Source organism: Eptatretus burgeri, chromosome 8 (genome assembly GCF_056783735.1).
Source record: "Eptatretus burgeri isolate ZD-2024b chromosome 8, Ebu_testis_v1, whole genome shotgun sequence".
NCBI lineage: Eukaryota > Metazoa > Chordata > Myxini > Myxiniformes > Myxinidae > Eptatretus > Eptatretus burgeri.
This window is the reverse complement of record NC_140968.1, coordinates 16,757,632-16,777,213: the sequence shown is the minus strand read 5'-3', so window position 1 is coordinate 16,777,213 and position 19,582 is coordinate 16,757,632. Positions and strand designations below refer to the sequence as shown.

Below are 19,582 nucleotides of genomic sequence, written 5' to 3'. Positions count from 1 at the left end.
ATCGGGTTTTGTGTGTGTGTCTGCAACGCGAGGCTCCACAGCACAAACCAGCAAACCGATAATTTATTTATTTACCAAAAACGATTCCCCACCCACACACCACCTCCAATTATTTATTTATTTACCGAAAACGATTCCACGACCCACACACCACCTTCATTTATTTATTTACCGAAAACGATTCCCCACCCACACACCACCTCCAATTATTTATTTATTTGCCGAAAACGATTCCACGATCCACACACCACCTTTATTTATTTACTGAAAACGATTCCACCACCCACACACCACCTCCAATTATTTATTTATTTTCCGAAAACGATTCCATGACCCACATCACCTCCAATTATTTATTTATTTACCGTAAGCGATTCCACGACCCACACACTACCTCCAATTATTTATTTCCCGTAAACGATTTCACGATCCACACACCACCTTTAATTATGTATTTATTTAACGTAAACAATTCCACGACCCACACTCCGCCTCCAATTATTTATTTATTGACCGAAAACGATTCCACGACCCACACACCACCTCCAATTATTTATTTATTGACCGAAAACAATTCCACGACCCACACACCGCCTCCATTTATTTATTTATTTACCACAAACGATTCCACGACCCACACACCACCTTTAATTATTTATTATTTTTCCGGAAACGATTCCACGACCCACACACCACTTTTAATTATTAATTTATTTACCAAAACAATTCCACGACCCACACACTACCTCCAATTATTTATTTATTTACCGGAAACTATTCCACGACCCACACACCACCTTTAATTATTTATTTACCAAAAACGATTCCACGACCCACACACTACCTCCAATTATTTATTTACCGGAAGCGATTTCCCCACCCACACACCACCTCCAATTATTTATTTATTTACCGAAAACGATTCCACGACCCACACACAACCTCCAATTATTTATTTATTTCCCGTAAACGATTCCACGATCCACACACCACCTTTAATTATGTATTTATTTACCGTAAACAATTCCACGACCCACACTCCCCTCCAATTATTTATTTATTTATTTATTTACCGTAAGCAATTCCACGACCCACACACCACCTTTAATTATCTATTTATTTACCGGAAACTATTCCACGACCCACACACCACCTCCATTTTTTTATTTGTTTACCATAAACGATTCCCCACCCACACACCACCTCCAATTATTCATATATTTACCGAAAACGATTCCACGACCCACAGGCCGCCTCCAATTATTAATTTATTTACCGAAAACGATTCCACGACCCACACACTACCTCCAATTATTTATTTATTTCCCGTATACGATTCCATGATCCACACACCACCTTTAATTATGCATTTATTTACCGTAAACAATTCCATGACCCACACTCCGCCTCCAATTATTTATTTATTTTCCGTAAACAATTCCACGATCCACACACCACCTCCAATTATTTATTTATTTCCCATAAACGATTCCATGATCCACACACCACTTTTAATTATTTATTTATTTACGATAAACAATTCCACGACCCACACTCTGCCTCCAATTATTGGATTCGCTATATATGCTAGATAGTGTGTGTGTGTGTCTGTGTCTGCAACGCGAGGCTCCACAGCACAAACCAGCGAACCAATTTTGATATAACTTTGCCAACATGTGCAGTATTTATTGGGAATGTGCGTGTTTGAATTTCGTTGCCGAGCAACCACCCGTTGCTGTGCAGCGGCCGAAAAACCGCGTACAGTATATTCAATACTTGTCCTTCAGTTTTGAATGTAGAGAATCGAGACTTTGGAATTAAACACTTCAAGATATTTAGAAAATTTTACTCGAGCCGATTTTTGATTTAGGTTTTATTTTTCAAATGGTAGCCCTTCAAAAATCGAGTGTCTATTCACCGGCATTTTTATGAGGTGTTAGGAAAGTGGGCGGAGCTTAGGGGAAGTGGACGTGGTTGTTGAAAAGTGGGCGTGGCTTATGAAAAATATTGTGTGGCTCAGGGAGGTGTGGTCAAACAAGAGCATTGAGAGAAGTTTATCGGGGTGTGCGTGCACGCGCGTGCAACGCGAGGCTCCACAGCACAAACCAGCAAACCGATTATTTTTCAAATGGTAGTCCTTCAAAAATAGGGTGTCTATTTACCGTCATTTTTTTATGAGGAGTGCCAGTTGGCAAAATACGCAATCGGAAAAATCTTGCCAGACAGAGGAAGAACTGTATGTGAACCAATACGTCTTGGCAATGAATCTTCGTCGGTGGATCAGTCAGAATGAAAAGCATCGTATCCAGCGCTTCTATCCTCGCGAATACCTCGTCGCCTACCGGCTTGTCGATTTATTAATTACTTCATCAAAAAATGAAGAATACCATTTTTGCCAAAGCACATCTTCGCTTTGTCCCCAAGTTTCAGCTTCCGGGATCAAAGGATTGCTGAGATCACCCGGAAAAACAAACAAACAAATGAAAAATCACTCGAGAGCAACACTCAGCAAGAGAGAACGTAGTACTACGGCACTCGGCAGAGCGCATACCTCTGCCAGGTTGAAAAGTTCATGATTTGAATCCCACTGATGGGCTGGATCTGAACCAAAATCTAATCCGCTTGTTCTCATCACATGACCAACTCATCCACTGAGTTTTGTCACAACTCGTCTACAACTTTTTGAGATCTAATGATGTGTGCACCAAAATGTATATAGTTTTTGGCCCGATCTATGAATTTTCGAAATTAGGCCTGTGTTGACCTTTTGACCTTAAAATTAATTGGTGGTTGAATTAATTGACCTGATAAGCAAATCCTGTTCAAATTTCAAGTCAATCGGATGAAAATTGACAATTTGTAGAAATTCATCCTGTGTTGACCTTTTCACCTATGTTAACCTCAAAAATAATAGGTGTTGAATTCAGTGACCAGATATGCAAATCCTCTTCAAATTTCAAGTCGATCGGATGAAAATTGAGGATTTTGGAAAGTGATCATACGTTGTTGACCTTTGGCCTATGTTGACCTTTTGGTATGTGCTGTCCTCAAAAATAATTCGTGTTTGTATTCAGTGAGCTGACATGAAAATCCTGTTCAAATTTCAAGTTAATTGGATTAAAATTGAGGATTTTCAAAAAATTGGCCTTCATGTACCTCAATTTATGGGTGGTTAAATTTAGTGACCTGAAATGTAAATGCTCTTCAGATGTCAAGTTAATTGGATTTATTTTTAATTGGATTCAAGTTAATTGGATAATTGAACAAGTATTTGATACACTGCTGATTTTGCAGGTTTTCCCACTTACAAAGCACGTAGAGGTCTAATTTTTTTTTATCATAGGTACAGTTCAACTGTGAAAGACAGAATCTAAAACAAAAATCCTGAAAATCACATTGTATGATTTTAAAATAATTAATTTGCTTTTTATTGCATGAAATAAGTATTTGATCACCTTCCAACCAGGAAGAATTCCAACTCTCTCAGACCTGTTTTGTTTTTTTTTTGTTTTGTTTTTTTGTTACAATTGTTTTGTCTTTAAGAAGCCCTCCCATTCTCCACTCATCACCTGTATTAACTGCACCTGTTTGAACTCGTTATCTGCATAAAAAACAGCTGTCCACACTCAATCAATCAGACTCCAACCTCTCCACAATGGGCAAGACCAGAGAGCTGTCTGAGGACATCAGGGAAAAATTGTGGACTTGCACAAGGCTGGGATGGGCTGCAGGACAATAGGCAAGCAGCTTGGTGAGAAGGCAACAACTGTTGGCGCAATTATTAGAAAATGGAAGAAGTTCAAGATAACAGTCAATCTCCCTCGGTCTGGGGCTCCATGCAAGATCTCACCTCGTGGAGCCTCAATGATCATGAAAAAGGTGGGGGATCAGCCCAGAACTACACGTCAGGACTTGGTCAATGACATGAAGAGAGCTGGGACCACAGTATCAAAGAAAACCATAAGTAACACACTACGCCGTCATGGATTAAAATCCTGCAGCACACGCAAGGTCCCTCTGCTCAAGCCATCGTATGTCCAGGCCCGTCTGAAGTTTGCCAATGACCATCTGGATGATCCAGAGGAGGAATGGGAGAAGGTCATGTGGTCTGATGAGACCAAAATAGAGATTTTTCGTTTAAACTCCATTCGCCGTGTTTGGAGGAGAAGAAGGATGAGTACAACCCCAAGAATACCATCCCAACCGTGAAGCATGGAGGTGGAAACATCATTCTTTGGAGATGCTTTTCTGCAAAGGGGACAGGACTGCACCGTATTGAGGGGAGGATGGATGGGGCCATGTATCGTGAGATCTTGGCCAACAACCTCCTTCCCTCAACAAGAGCATTGAAGATGGGGCGTGGCTGGATCTTCCAGCATGTCAACGACCCGAAACGCACAGCCAGGGCAACTAAAGAGTGGCTCCGTAAGAAGCATCTCAAGGTCCTGGAGTGGCCTCGCCAGTCTCCAGACCTGAACCCAATAGAAAATCTTTGGAGGGAGCTGAAAGTCTGTGTTGCCCAGCGACAGCCCCGAAACCTGAAGAATCTGTATGGAGGAGTGGGCCAAAATCCCTGCTGCAGTCTGTGCAAACCTGGTTAAGAACTGCAGGAAACGTCTGATCTCTGTAATTGCAAACAAAGGTTTCTGTCCCAAATATCAAGTTCTGTTTTTCTGATGTATCAAATACTTATTTCATGCAATAAAATGCAAATTAATTATTTTAAAATCTTACAATGTGATTTTCAGGATTTTTGTTTTAGATTCCGTCTTTCAGAGTTGAAGTGTACCTATGATAAAAATTACAGACGTCTATGTGCTTTGTAAGTGGGAAAACCTGCGAAATCGGCAGTGTATCAAATACTTGTTCTCCCCACTGTATATATTTTTTAATTCGCTGTTGAGGCTCTTATGAGAGCGAACACACAGAACGTACAACAAGGGGAGCAGGAGACTAGAGGGGTGGGGGAGGGAAGGAAAAAAACGGTGTGGAACAGAGACATGAAATCTGTGGAAGGCTGAGGGATGGGGTGGGGTACACAGGGTAAACAAGATTGACATGACAGGGACTTTCAGGAAGGAAAGCAGAGAATTTGGAGGAGGTAGGTTTTGGGTGGATTTGCAGGGGAGAAAAGATCGTGGTTTTTGATGGGGCAAGATAAGAGATGGTGGTGAACAGATGTTATGAAGACCTGGAGGGAAGAGTGGGATTGAAGAGAGTTTGGGAGTTTGTTCCATAGGCATGAAAAAGAGGAATGAAAGAGTGAAGGTGAGCAGTGATTCGTGATTTTGGTAGTTTTACCAGAAAGGGGTTGCTGTTGGACCTTGAGCGCCCTGCATAAATATGGAGGGGACATATCTCAGAGCAAGGGGGAGGGGGAGCGGGGGCGAGGCCAGAGAGGAGACGGGAGAAGATAGACCACCGACCTGCCTGCGGTGAGAGAGTGAGAGACCCAAAGACTCGGCATCATAGTGGCAGATACCAATGATCCTAAATACCCTGGTTTCCACAGCATGAAGCCGAGCAAGGTGAGATGTGGGAGCACCAGCCCAGAGGGGAGAGCAGTACTCCATCATGCTGTGGACAAAAGCTTTGTATGTGTTCAGGAGCTCAGGTGGGCCGAGGAAGGACTTTGCACGACAGAGGATTCCCAGTCGGGGACTGGCTTTGGAGGCCAGGTTGGAAATGTGGCTTTCCCAAGAAAGATCATGGCAGATAGTGAGACCCAGAAGCTTAACTGATAACTTCTTCCAGAGGATTGTTGAGAAAGTTGATGGGTTGGGGCGGGGGGGGGGGTGGGGGTGTGGTTTCCAAATGGTCCTTTCGGAAAGACAATGTGAGAGTGTGATGTCTGGATTGAAAGACATGTTCTACGTGTTTGACCGGTTTGTGATTTTACCTAGTTCTGCAGAGAGCGAAGAAGCTGCTGTTTTCCTGTCTGAGCGCTGACAGATGGTACGGCAGAGGGTGGGGTCATCAGCAAAGAGATAAAGAGGATTTTCCAGAAAGTCGGAGAGATAGTGACCTGGTCTGAAATGAAATTGATGATTCGGTAGTCAAGCCATTGGAGAAGAGGAAGGATTTAATGTCTGAAGGGATGATATATTCCGTAACCTTGCTGATGATTTGGAGAAGGCTGATTGGTCTGTCAGCTCAGGTGTGGTGAGGAGCTCAGGTGTGCCAAGGAAGGATGTTGCACGATAGAGGATGCCCAGTGGACGACTGGTTTTGGATGCTCTTGATGCAGGAGTCTGAAGTGAAGGCTTGCTGGGCCAGTTACTTTGAGCGGTTGTATCAGGCTGATCTACCAGTTGTCGAGTTGGATATCAGGCGTGTTACAATCCTGATTGCTGACCCTCTAATCAACTGTGGTCCACCTTCTTTCGTGGAAACGCAAGCTGCGGTGAACCGGATGAAATGGGGTAAATCTCCTGGGATCTGTTGCATCCATACTGAACTACTCAAGGCCGGTGGATATATTGTACTCGTGTCGTTGCATGTAGTTTTGTGTTCTGCCTGGAACACAGGCATCATCCCCACTGTCTGGAAGAGGGGCCTTGTTGTTCCTCTTTGGAAAGGAAGGATGATCGCCAAGACTGCAACAACTACCGAGAGGTGACGCAGCTCTCATTGCCGAGCAAGGTCTTTGCTCGGATAATTCTTGAAAGCGTTCACCACCATCTGATTGAGCACCAGCGTCCAGAGCAGTCAGGCTTTACACTAAAGAGGTCAACGCTTGACCGTGTCCTTGCTCTTCGCGTCCTCACCAAACGCAGAGTTTTGGCATGGACTGCTTGCAGCCTATGTTGATCTCTGGAAAGCGTTTGATTCAGTGAATCGGGATGCCCTCTGGAGGATTCTTGGTCTTCGTGGGATGCCACCTAAACTGATCAATTTGATGCCTGAACTATATTCTGGAACTGAGAGTGCTGTGAGATGTTGTGATACCATCTCTGACATATTTGCAGTTGTTACTGGTTTTCATCAGGGATGTGTCCTGGTCCCCACTCTTCTCAGCAGTTGTACTGACTGGATTCTGGGGAGTATGTCAGAAATTAAGCTGTGGTGCATCGTTTGGAAATTTCAAGATCTCTGACCTTGATTTTGCAGATGATACAGCTACCTTTGCGGAGACTCCAGATATCCTTTTGTCAGCCCTCAATGTGCTGAATGAGGAGTTTGAGCCGCTGGGATTATGGGTTTCCTGGGTCAAAACTAAGATCCAGGCTTCCAATTACATTGTTACGGTTTTCGCGCCCGTTGGCGTCCGAACGACCACGTTTCACCAATAGCAGCCGGTTCACCCACCGAACGGTCAATCCAGTCGTGACTTTCTGCAATGGTGTCAGAAACCAGTCACGGGTGGGTTTTCAGTCCCACCACAACCTTGTCTGCACTCTACCCACGCTACAGGGTCTGATCGCCAAATCTTCGATTTACCTAATTATTCGCGCAGGTAGGTTACCGAGAGGTTGTACCTCAACCGCTTGGAAAACGAGCCACTTAAGCAGCCCGTTTCCTTTTGGGATAACCGAGCGGGGTAATATCGCGCAGTCCCGTTGGACCTGATCACTTTACCGGCTATTTGAAAGCCAACTAATATTCCGCAATACAATATGGCATTTCAATGGGAGCATGGACGCAATGAAAAGGTTTACATTCAAACAAGGACATTTATTATAATAAAGCACGTATGCAATTAAACAAGGCAAAACACATCTGCAATTATACAAGCAACAAAAGCAAGAAAAAAAGAACTACAACCGTCTACTTATTATGTACAGTCACTTGCACTTAACAGCAGTTCCTACTTATTAGACGGGCCCACGGACACACGTACGCACACACACACCCAATAATTTGTGGCAGAGGCCTTTAATAACGAGCTCCAGCTCGGAGGACAGGTGAGCTGAAACTCAGAACCTATCTCGAACCTCTCCTCCTCGTGTGGTCTTCAAGTTGTTCAGACCCGGGCTCCCGCAAATCCTCCCGCGCTTCTCAACACGTGCTGGTGAGACGTGGCGCCGATCCTTCCCGTCGATGCGTCGCTTCCCCGAGGAACCACCTCCAGCGCTTCTCAACACGTGCTGGTGAGACATGGCGCCGATCCTTCCCTTTGATGCGTCGCTTCCCCGAGGAACCACCTCCACGAAGAGGTCGATGAGTCGCACCAAGCTGGGAACCAAAAGGAGAACAAAGGGGCTCCACCAACCAAGAAGAAGAAGCCACCACTCGCAGCTCGAGCCGAGCGACCGGCTTAACTTTCTTCCAAGCAAAGCAGCTCAAAGCAAAAAGCCTCCTCCCGAGCAAGGCCTCAGCCGAAGCTCACTGAACCACCCGGAGCAAAAAGCTTCTGAAGGCCTCAACCCTACCCCAAGCCAAGCAGGACCCGAAGGTCTGCTGAGCGACTACTCTCTGCTGAAGCAAAAAGCTTACTGCTCTAAAGAACAAAGAAAGGATCTCGTCCTTAGCCTTCTCCGCCCTCCTCCACGCCGACGTGACTCATTACCCCCCCCCCCTGCTCAACCACGGGTGGGAGGGAGTTGTTGACATCAGAGTCACAGGACGGCAGGATTCTTCTTCCTCATCGCAGAAGAGGGGGAGGGATGTCTCCATTGTTCATTCCCTAAATATTACATCGATCCGCAGCACATCTTATCGATTTCTGAACATTTACACAATGGAAGGTGAGCTATGTAGGGAACAAGCACTTATCGACAGAGCTGACTAAAGGAACCCGTATGTTCTGTGCAATCAAATTCTCAAATTCGAATCAAGATCTTGGATGCTGCTATCCTGTCTGGACGTGTTTGTGGCGAGGATGTCGAGGTCACGGGGAGATTCACTTACCTTGGCAGTGATATTCATGTCTCTGCTGGCTGTGAGCCAGAGGTCAACAGACGTCTGGGTCGGGCCTGGGGAGTCATGGATTCACTGGATCATGGGGTATGGTGCTGTCGGTACCTGTGCGGGTGGATGAAAGTCTGAGTCTTCAGATCCTTGGTGCTTCCAGTCTTGCTCTGTGGATGTGAGACTTGGACTCTGACCAGGGATCTGAGATGGAGACAATTCCTTTGGTACCAGGTCTCTTCGTAGAATCCTTGGCTATCGCTGGTCGGACTTTGTGTCAAACGAGGGGTTGCTGAGAGAGACTCAAATGAGATTTGTTACCTGCAAAGTCTGTGAGTGTCAGCTGCGGCTGTCTGGACATGTGGGTCGTTTTCCTGATGCTGAAACTGCTCAACAAATTCTGTCAGCGAGGGAGCATCGTGAGTGGAGGAGGCCTATGGGCCGACAATGTGCCTCATGGTTGCAGCAGGTTGATCAGCGATCAGTGATCAATGAACGATTTAAGTTGGACAAAAATGTTATCAAAACTTTCTCACCTGGAATGACTTCATTGGCGAAATGTCTTATCAGAAAAAAAAACCCCACCCGAATCCTCCCATGGGAAACCTCGTTTTGACCTCAAATCCAAGATGGCTGACATTGTACAGGTGCAAAACTTAAAATGGACCTAATTTTGGAAAGAAACAACAAAGAAACACTTTTAAGGTGTCATTTTTGACTAATTTGAGGACCCCTATTCGTTTAGTGATACTTATAAGATCGTTAGATATCAAGGTCATATGTCAAGGTCAATGTTCAACTTGACCGAAGCAACGTTAAATTTGACCGAAATTCTATCAAGAATTATGCCAAAATGATAGTTATTGATAAAATATATTGGTTGTTGTTGCCACATATACCATTAAGATGCTCATTCATTCAGTAATAGGTTTGAGGTGATTGGATATCTTGATCATGTGATAAATTCAAGGTCAAGGTGAAATTTGATCCTAATTTGACCCTGAATTTGATCAAAATGATGCAAATCGACTCGAAATAAAGTACATTGGATGTATCATTTTCAATGGACTCTTTCAAGATATCCATTCACTTATTTATGAGATTGGCTTCGAGATCATAATCGTAGCCAAATTTAACCAGATAAGTAAGAATCCAAACAGATTTTGTGACCTTGCAGTGACATTATTTTGAAACCCGTGTTAAGGTGTCTAATAACAAAGTTTACTATGCCTGATCACTTAAATGATATTGTATGAGTGATAATTTTTTTTAATTTCAATCCATTGTATTATTATTGAGATCTACATCCTGGTCATCATCATCCTGATTGTCCACATGTGGCACATTCATGCATGTTATTTCCACAGATGCCAACCCTCCGGATTTCATCGGGAGGCTTCCGAAAATTCACCCAAACTCCCGCCCTTACGATCACTATCCTTATCCTCCCGAAATTTTGATATTTTTGCACTGTTCACTAATCAGAATGTACTAGTATGAGAATTGAATGAAAAGCATCGTCTGCTACGTATAGCATGTGGTAACTCCATAACGTTCGCTGCTACCAAATTGTACGTAAAAAATTGCAAATTCAAATGAGGAGCAGCGAAACATTGGGTCTGGATCTCGCTTATGCGATCATGCACTGAGATTTAGTGCATGCGGTATGTGTGCAATACAGTGCATGCGGTATGTATGCACAGTGTATATGCATGCGATACGCTCACTGCATGCAGCTGGGCCCCGTACCAGCCCGGCGGTCGCGACCACCGTGCGGTGTTTAACAGCCGCTAGAGTTCTACGAGTCGCGCTGCAGCTGTGGAACATCGACTTCGAAGTTACCGATGCTTCAAGCCCTCGATGTTGATTACGAAATGGCAGAAAAGAAGCTTACGAAGACCAAGAAATGGTCTCAGAAGTACAAGACCGAATACAGTCTCCAATACCCGTGTATTCGAAAGTCTGAAAGAGGAATTCATCATGCGTATTGTAAAGTATGCAGCGTTGATATTTCAGTTGAGCACGGAGGTCACGATGATATTCGGAAGCACGTTGGAAGCAAACGGCACACAGACATTGCAAAGGAGAGATCTTCGAGCACGAGTACCGGTACACTTCTGAATTATTTCACCAAACAAGGGACAAGCGAGGAAGAGGATGTTACCCGAGCGGAACTTCTCTTTAGTGGATTTATTGTGGAACATAACTTGCCCATATCAGTCTCAGATCATGCTGGACCTCTATTTCAAAAGATGTTTCCAGATTCAAAAGTTGCTTCAAATTATGGATGTGCAAGAACAAAAACTTCAGCAATAATTGGTGAGTTGTCAAATGTTACTGCTTCATCTATTGCCGATATTGCTAGACTAGCTCCATTTAGCCTAGCTACAGACGGTAGCAATGACAGTGGTGAGGCCCAGCTATATCCTGTCCTGATTTCGTACTATGACAACAGTGCTGGGATTGTGAAGCAAGGTTTCCTAAGTTTGCCTGCGTGCAAACAAGATTCCACTGGAGAAAACATTTTCAAACTGCTTGATCATGAGTTCAGTGACAGGAAAATTCCGTGGGGAAATTGTGTTTCCTTTTGTGCTGATAATGCCTCTGTCATGGTGGGCAAGCACAAAGGAGTCGCTGCTTATATCCACAAACAAAATCCAGAGTGCTACATCATGGGATGCCCTTGCCATATGATGCACAATACGGCCAAGAAGGTGGCTCAGGCCTTACCCATTGAATTAGATGACTTTCTCATCGATATTTACGACTACTTGGACAAAAGTAGTAAACGCGTCAAAGGAGTGAAAGCACTGCAAGAACTCTGTGATGCCCCGACACACAAGATTCTGAAGCATGTCGCAACAAGGTGGCTGTCCCTTGGTCAGTGCCTAGACAGGCTGATTGAACAGTGGGAGCCACTTCGCCTCTTCTTCAAAGAAGAAGTACGAAGAAAAATGCAACCAACTGTAGCCAAGACTCTAACAACGAGCAAGAAGGACGGCACTGTATCTACTGCCAGTACTGGCACTGCAGGATCAAGCACTAGTGGAGCAGCATTCACCACTACCACTGCAGTATCTGCTGCGAAGAAGACAGCAGGGACAGCACCAAAACCAATGCTGAGAGCAGGTAGCATCACCGGCCCTTCATCACGTTCATCTACAAAGCAGATCCCTTCAGAGTCGAGAAAGACTGTGATAGTCCCATCTACAGGCAAAGAAGGACCCAAGTTAAGTTCTGCTTTTGCCAAATCACTTGATAGAAGCTCAGCAAAACCTTCGAATCAGAGGTCTTCTTCCTTGGCTGCACCTACCTCAAGCTCTCTCCTCAAACGTAAAATTGGATCTGGTACTACGAGTCTGACCTCTTCTGCTGGCAGTAAACGCAAGTGTGATCGCCCTGCGGCTAAGTGTACTACGAGTTCTACAACTAAAAGCGCATCTTCCTCAAACACTGTGCAGGAATCTAGAGAAAAACGTGTCAACAGGATGTTCTTGTCTCCACAAACAAAACTCTATTGTTTCTTCCTTCGATATGCTAACAAGCTTTTTGAGAAGGGGAATCTTCTGCTCCAAAGAGACGAACCCTGTATTCATCTCCTGCACGGAGAATTGAATGGTCTTCTGAAAGATATCTTCGTACGGTTTTTGAAACCATCGGTGTCATCGGTTGCTCTGGTAAATGTACCCTTCTCTGACAGAAATCATCAGAAGAATGATGAGGACCTCATGATTGGGAACGATGCCAAACTGTATATAAGGGAACAAATGAGTCTCAAGAAATCCACCTTCACTCTGAGTGAGTCAGACATCCAAGGTTTCTTCAGTGCAGTTCGCTCATATTATGTGAAAGCCTGCAATTACATCTTCAAAACCTGGCCGCTAGATGATGAATTAGCCAAGCATGCTCAGGTGCTGGATGTTAAGCTACACCAAGAAGTGGGGTTTGACTGTGTGGAGTTTTTCATCAAGAAATTCCCCTGTCTGTTCAGTGGCGGTGATAGTGACATAGACAGTCTTGAGAGTGAATTCGCTCACTACCAGGCAGACGCCTCCATAGCTACAATTGCTACTGAGACAGTGAGAGTGGATGAGCAGTGGCATCGGATTTCACAGCTCACAGATCCCTGCACTGGTACCAAGAAGTATCCTAATTTGAGCAAAGTGATGAAGGGAATCTTGGTCATTCCTCATTCGAACGCATCATGTGAGCGGGCACTCGGTCTTGTACGGAAGAATCATACTGAATTTCGTCCCAATTTGAGTGTCAAAACCCTGGAAGCTCTCTTAATTGAAAAACTAGCTCATAGCACCCCTTGCTACCAGAGAGAATACGGCAAAGACATCATCAGAAGGGCGAAAAGAGCCACACAGCTGTCACTCAGCAAAGCTGCCATGGAAAAAGCAAGCAGCAGTAGTACCAGCCAGTAAGATAAGAAAAATATTGCTTCTTTTGTGCTTTTTGTTAATCTTTGATTGTCCCCTAACTTACTAATATTAACATACATGTAACATTAAAAAGTGCACAATTTTCCCCTTTTTTTTTTCAAAAAGTGGGAATTCTTAACATGTTAAATGCTCCAAAATAGGGCTCAGAGGGCACAAGAGAGCGTCTAGAACCCCAGAGCTTCCAGGGCCCTAAGGCGGGCCCTGGACCCCGCCGCAAGGGTCGAGCGCTCCGCGCTCGAGATGTGCGCTTCGCGCACATTATTTGGTGTCGGTTGCAAATCCTCCCTAATTCTGATTTCCAAAAGTTGGCATCTCTGTAATTCCTCTGCATTGGCCACAAGCTGGTGTGCACTGTAGTCCATTCTTGTGGCAAGTGCATGTTTTTTTTTTGTCACACTGGCCACCACAATTCCACCTAATTATCTTGAGTCGCTCTGGTGCTGCTGGCTGAGTCATCCTGATAGACACAAGACCACCGGGAGTGGCTTTCCAACCCCAAACTGCAGAGGCGATATCATTGCCATGCCGCCCCTGCACTTGGTGATAAGTCCGATGACTATGAAAGGTGGCTGCGTCGCTCGTCGGCGGAAGCGTTTCTGGAGATACATATTGTGTAGAAGTAGCTACCTTCAATAGGAACTTCGTCACCCTTGCTGCGTTGAGGCTTAGTGATGTAATGCACCTATATATCTCCAGCATGGCATCTTCTCCTGCCTGTTTGATGTCCTGTTTCGATGAAGACGGAGACATAAAAACGGTGGCTGACTTGCTCAGTGCTGCATACTTCGTAAAAACAGTCACTTTGCCAATTCCATATGGCCTTGATGTGGTATCACACCCACTGAAAGCGTGCAGGAAGAGTCGACTTCCCAAGAGGGCAGGATCCAGTTTCTTCTTCAACATTGTGATGCACACCGTCTGTTTTGCGGTCACCATCTACAGGTTGTCACTGTTATTTGTGGCATCATCATGATGTATCATCAACTGAAATACATCAGAATCTTCTGCGACAACGGCTGTTTGACTGTTCTTCGCAGACAAACATGCTAGCATACAGATCTTGTAGTCAGCATCCCCTTCTGCATGCTCAACGGTGATGTCTGCTTTGACCATATCCTCTGCAAGGAGGTTGATGAGGGCCTGCTTGTTTGATGTCTTGGCAAGGAAAGCTTTCTTACTCATGGTTAGACGCATTTCTGCAGAAACTGAGACTGAAGCACCATTGTCGCTCCCTGTCCTATGGCGATGAGCTTCGTCCTTACTAGTGGAGCCGTGATACCCATCAAACACAACCAGTGCACATCCATAGGTGCTGCGTACATGCCCGACAGACATTGCACATATCTCGGCATAACCAGAGTGCTTGGGCCACAATAATTTGTGGAGCATTGCCACTCCATCGACAATGAACTGCAATCCCTTATCCAGTGTGGTTGAGACAACGCTTTCTGGAACAAGTTTCAGGAGATGATGTATGAGCTCCGCCTTGTCCCCAGTCCGCATGCACATATGATTGTTAAACAGAGACGTTGGAAAAGAGCACAGCTCGTATTTCATGAGATCAGCCACAGGGATATCGCAGATACGAGTAACAAGAAGACGCTGGTATAGACGCTGGGGATCCATCTCAATTCGTTCTCCAGAAGCAGTTTTGGCATGAACAGCCGAGGCCAGAGTCTTCACTTGATTCTTCTGAGAGAACTTTTACTCTGCTACAGAATGACCGATCATGGAGGTTAATATATTCTCGCCCACACTTTGAGCATCTGCTGCATTCACTTAATCCTCCGCCACCAGACCTGTTGAGAGACTTACAAGTTTTTCTGAGGTCTTGTTGAATGGTTCCCGCTCAACAAATAACTGAAGCAGCTTCTGTATGTCAGCCATGTCGCGTCGCATGCGTGATGCCGCCAGGTCACGATGCCCATCTCCTGAATTTGAAGAGATACCAGCTATCTCGAATATGGACTGACATACATCAGCACATATCGGTCTGGAGAGTAGAAACAGAAGACGGGTGCTTTCATTGAATCCATGACCATGCGTTAAACCTCCAGTTGACTTTATACCAGCCATCAGAACTTGTTCTATGAAGAGATCTGTGAATATACCTGACCATGCACCATCAGTTCTCCTGACTGGGAAGAGACCCTTCATAAAAGCTGAATGTACATCTGGGTGTGTGCGCTCGAGGTCCAGCATTTTGGGGATGAACAGTGCAAGAGACTTTGTGTAGTTGTTGTGCCCAGCAGCAGCAAGATACACCTGCATATCACACAGCGACTGTAAATATAGAGGCCAGCTTCTTATACGTGCAGATCTGATGAGGGTCCTCAGAATTGAAACCATTCTCTGATACTGCATCCACAACCTGGCAGTTCCATGTTTTTCAATTGAGGCATGCCAATCCTCAAGCGCAACTTGGATGTGACAGAGTGTGCTGCTCTTAAGCGTGTCATCAAGGCTGATCTTCCCCTCCTGCACATCCTTCACCAGCTCAGAGATATGAGTGAAAAGTGCAGTTGCACTTACATCACCTGAAAATATACACAAGGTTATAATATGTTGTAAATCACTTGTCATACATGCTGATGGAAGCTGCAATTCATTGCATAGAAATATCACAATGTATATGAACAATTTGATGCATGTAAACATCTGATTTGTGCAGTTCATACAACCCTCACTTGGAAGTGACAGTCCCAGTCGAGTCAGAAGAGCTCAGCGGTGAACAGGTCCCAGGCAGGTCACGAGAGCTCGACTGTGTGGAGTTCACAGGCAGATCAGCAGAGCTTGACCGTGTGGAGGTTCCAGGCAGGTTAGCGGAGCTCGACTGTTGGGCAGTCATACTCGTCTCAGACATGTCTTTCACTGAGAAGAGATGTGAAGAAATAAATATATAAGTTCAAATTGTTTTGTTGATGCGTCAACTTGCTATAATGGATATAGACATGTAAGTATACATCAACAAATGTTAGCTTATACTACATACCTGTAAGATCGGGCAAGGGAAGCTGAAGTGCAGCTGAAGTAGAGATGATGTTGAGAGCACTGTCTATGAGAAAATGGCCACGCACTGCACGGGCGACTGCTTTTCCACTTGGCATCTGTTCAACTGATCCCTCCGCATATACTTGCGCCAGCATCTCCTTCAAGCCAGACCCAGCCATTATGGAGCCGATCGCGCCAAGTAGACTCATCTCAGTGTGAAACCCTCCGAGAAGCAGTACAATATGTCGCAGATGACTTGACATGGGTTGATCCTCAATGACCATGAGTGCGATCCAATATAACTGCTGAACGAATGTGATGATAGGATCGACGCTCTGTTGTTCAGCTAAGTTGCACAAGTACTCAAGGGTTGAACGAACACATGTGGGGTTGCTTGGTGTTGGATCGATCATGGGTAGGAACAGCTGCGTGCTTTTACCTGGATTGAATATCCCAGTATGAAGTGATTGCTTGTATCCGGACCATAAAGGTCGAGGTTGAGATACGTGCATCGATACTTGCCACATGATGTCCAGCTTGGCGTTCTGGATATCCTGTGAAAATGTACAAACATTGGTATACCTGATATTAGTGAGCACTGCCTTGGGATCCTTTTGAAATACGATTGTGTGTTGCCCCATTTTTCAGATCTCCTCCAGTGTCACCTTGATTCTTGGGATTTTGTTCTTGCTCGGCCTTGCTGGTGTTACAGCACCCATCTGACCCATCATATGTATGACATCCTCGCCGTCTAGTGTCTTGGCATTGTGGTCAACATTATCAGCGATGAAATGCAGCAATGAATCTGCTGTAAGCTCACCAATATCGACTCCATGTGTAACAGCCGCATTTTTCTTGTAGATAACTGACTCAGAATACGATGAACAGAAGCCAAGGTTGAAGAGTAAGTGAATCACGTCGCGATGACCATATTTCTGATCGAGTGTGACGCACAAACCGACTTGTAGAGGAGAGAGGAAAGCTCTAGGACAAGTGGCACTCATGATGGCTTGGCCGATAGATGCACATCGCAGATCTGCAGTTTTACTTTTGATGATGGTCTGTAGAAGCAAGCACAAGGAAGGAGGCAGAATGGTGAGATTATGATCAATGGATTTCATATCTGCTGTGTCTGTATACGTATCTCTGTGTTTTTCAGCACTCTTAATTTCGTTTCGTATACAGCTGCCCACAACTTTGATAAGCGAATCCATATCCTTGGAATATTCATTCAATTGTGTATGTGCTTCTTGAATCAACTGCTTGACATTCGAGGACAGCGTGACGATAAGTGGCTGTTGTTTTGATGATGTGATTGAGACGCTGCTGCCATAGTGAGCATAGAGTTGTCGCTGGAGTGGTCTCTTGGAATATACTTCACCACTACCAGCTTCCTTCTCCATGATTTCGTGTAGTTCATCCAAAGTGACTGACTCGTCATCGTTGTTCTCCAGGTATTCAATGACATGCATGAAGGCCGATTTCTTCTCCTCATCAACTGCTCCACTTGGACATCCTCGCTTCTTAGGAAGCGCTCCATCAGTGGCAGTAGATGGTGCATCCAACTGCAAATTACGGGGTGACATGAAGTATTGGTAGCATCTACGATGGTAAATGGCCTCCTCTGCAGGCAGATCGTTGATGCATGAGAGTCTATATGATACAGCATCGGCCCACTCATCTACTTTGCTTGCACAACGTTCTGCACATCTTCTTGTAATCGTTGCTTTCACCTGGAGCAGCATGACCCTACTGAATTCATAATCATTATTGTTTGGATGTCGCTTGATCTTTTCTTGATCAACCAACTCTCCACACAGATAACAGTCAGTATGGAAACAGAATTTCTTGACATCAGATCTGAGTTTCTGTGCTGAGGAAGAATGTCATGTTTACGTTTGCGCATTTGCTCATATCGCCTAGTATTAGTGTGAGCTTTACGACATCTCTCATGCACATACTGCTTCTCATTGTCGTCAAATGCATGAATCGGGATAGTCTTTACTGGATTTAGTTCATTGTATTTGACACTGAAATCAATGATTGCAGCAAGACCTTTGCGACTGACACATGCAAAATCCTTCACAGTGAATGTTATTTTATCCTCGCACAGTAAACAAACTGCGTCCTGACTGCACACTGCCAATTACGGTCCTATCTGAAACAAAAATAATCGTATACTGATTAGATTGAAGCATACCATGGAGAGGATTACAAATTTCAACACAGTCAAATTAACGCAATCAGCCCTCAACGTTTCATGGATTTCCATTGCGTTGAGCCCTCAAGAATTCCAGAATTTGGTCTGGAGTTGGTGCAAGTGGTGGGGTTGATTGGGGATGGGTGTTGAGGGTGGGATCTGGGTGGGGTTTGCATTCAGATTGAGGGTAGAATTAGCATTAGAGAGGGGATTAACAACGTGCATGGTGGCATAATGCTATATGACATCCATGATGTCTTCATGTTACATTTCGTCACATAACGTCATAATAACCTGTATATGTATATGTGTATTTATGTATATGTATATATGTACATATATATATATATATATATATATATATATATATATATATATATGTGTATATATATATACGGGTCTCATCCCCAACACTTTGGCCAGACACCCGTATTTTGATGGGTCTCGGGTCGAATGAGTTAACTAATGTGATCTATAGGTGATGATGCCACACTGAGCGATTTCCCGGGTTAATACGCGTCATTTGGTGAGCTTTGAGATCAAATTTTGATTAAATTTTACAATGACCTTGACCTCAACACATAATCGTGACCTCTAATGGTTCCGAAAATTTCACTAAATGAATGGGAGTCCTCAAATTAATTTAAAATGACACCTTAAAAGTGTTTCTATGTTGCTTCTTTCCAAAATTAGGTCCATTTTAAGTTTTGCACCTGTACAATGTTGGCCATCTTGGATTTGAGGTCAAAACGAGGTTTCCCATGGGCGGATTCAGGTGGGGTTTTTTTCTGATGAGACATACCACCAATGAAGACATTTCAGGTGAAAAAGCTTTGACAACATTTTTGTCCAACCTCTATGGATCATGATCTGTTCGTTGCTGTGCCGAGTAGTGAGAGTGTGAAATTTTTCAGGGTTGAAAGACATGTTCCATGTGTTGGACCAGCTTATGATTTTATCCAGATCTGCATTGTGAAGAGGCTACAGATTGACGATCTGAGGGATGACAGATGGCATGGCAGAGGGTGGAGTCATGTGTTGACTCTGCACTCCTTTCCACAAACAGAACCAGGAGAACACTCAGGATTTACAA

General features: G+C 44.4%; 2 protein-coding genes and 1 pseudogene across 6 annotated transcripts in view; 1 reads left to right on the top strand and 2 right to left on the bottom strand.

Annotated features, from left to right (window-relative positions):
• Window positions 1–19,582, bottom strand: part of LOC147021199 (uncharacterized) — a 476,008-nt gene that overhangs the window by 104,383 nt on the left and 352,043 nt on the right. The gene's annotated exons all lie outside the window — the stretch shown is intronic.
• Window positions 1–19,582, top strand: part of LOC147021201 (uncharacterized) — a 183,451-nt gene that overhangs the window by 80,621 nt on the left and 83,248 nt on the right. The window lies entirely within an intron of this gene.
• LOC147021202 (uncharacterized) lies at window positions 16,128–18,260 on the bottom strand (annotated as a pseudogene).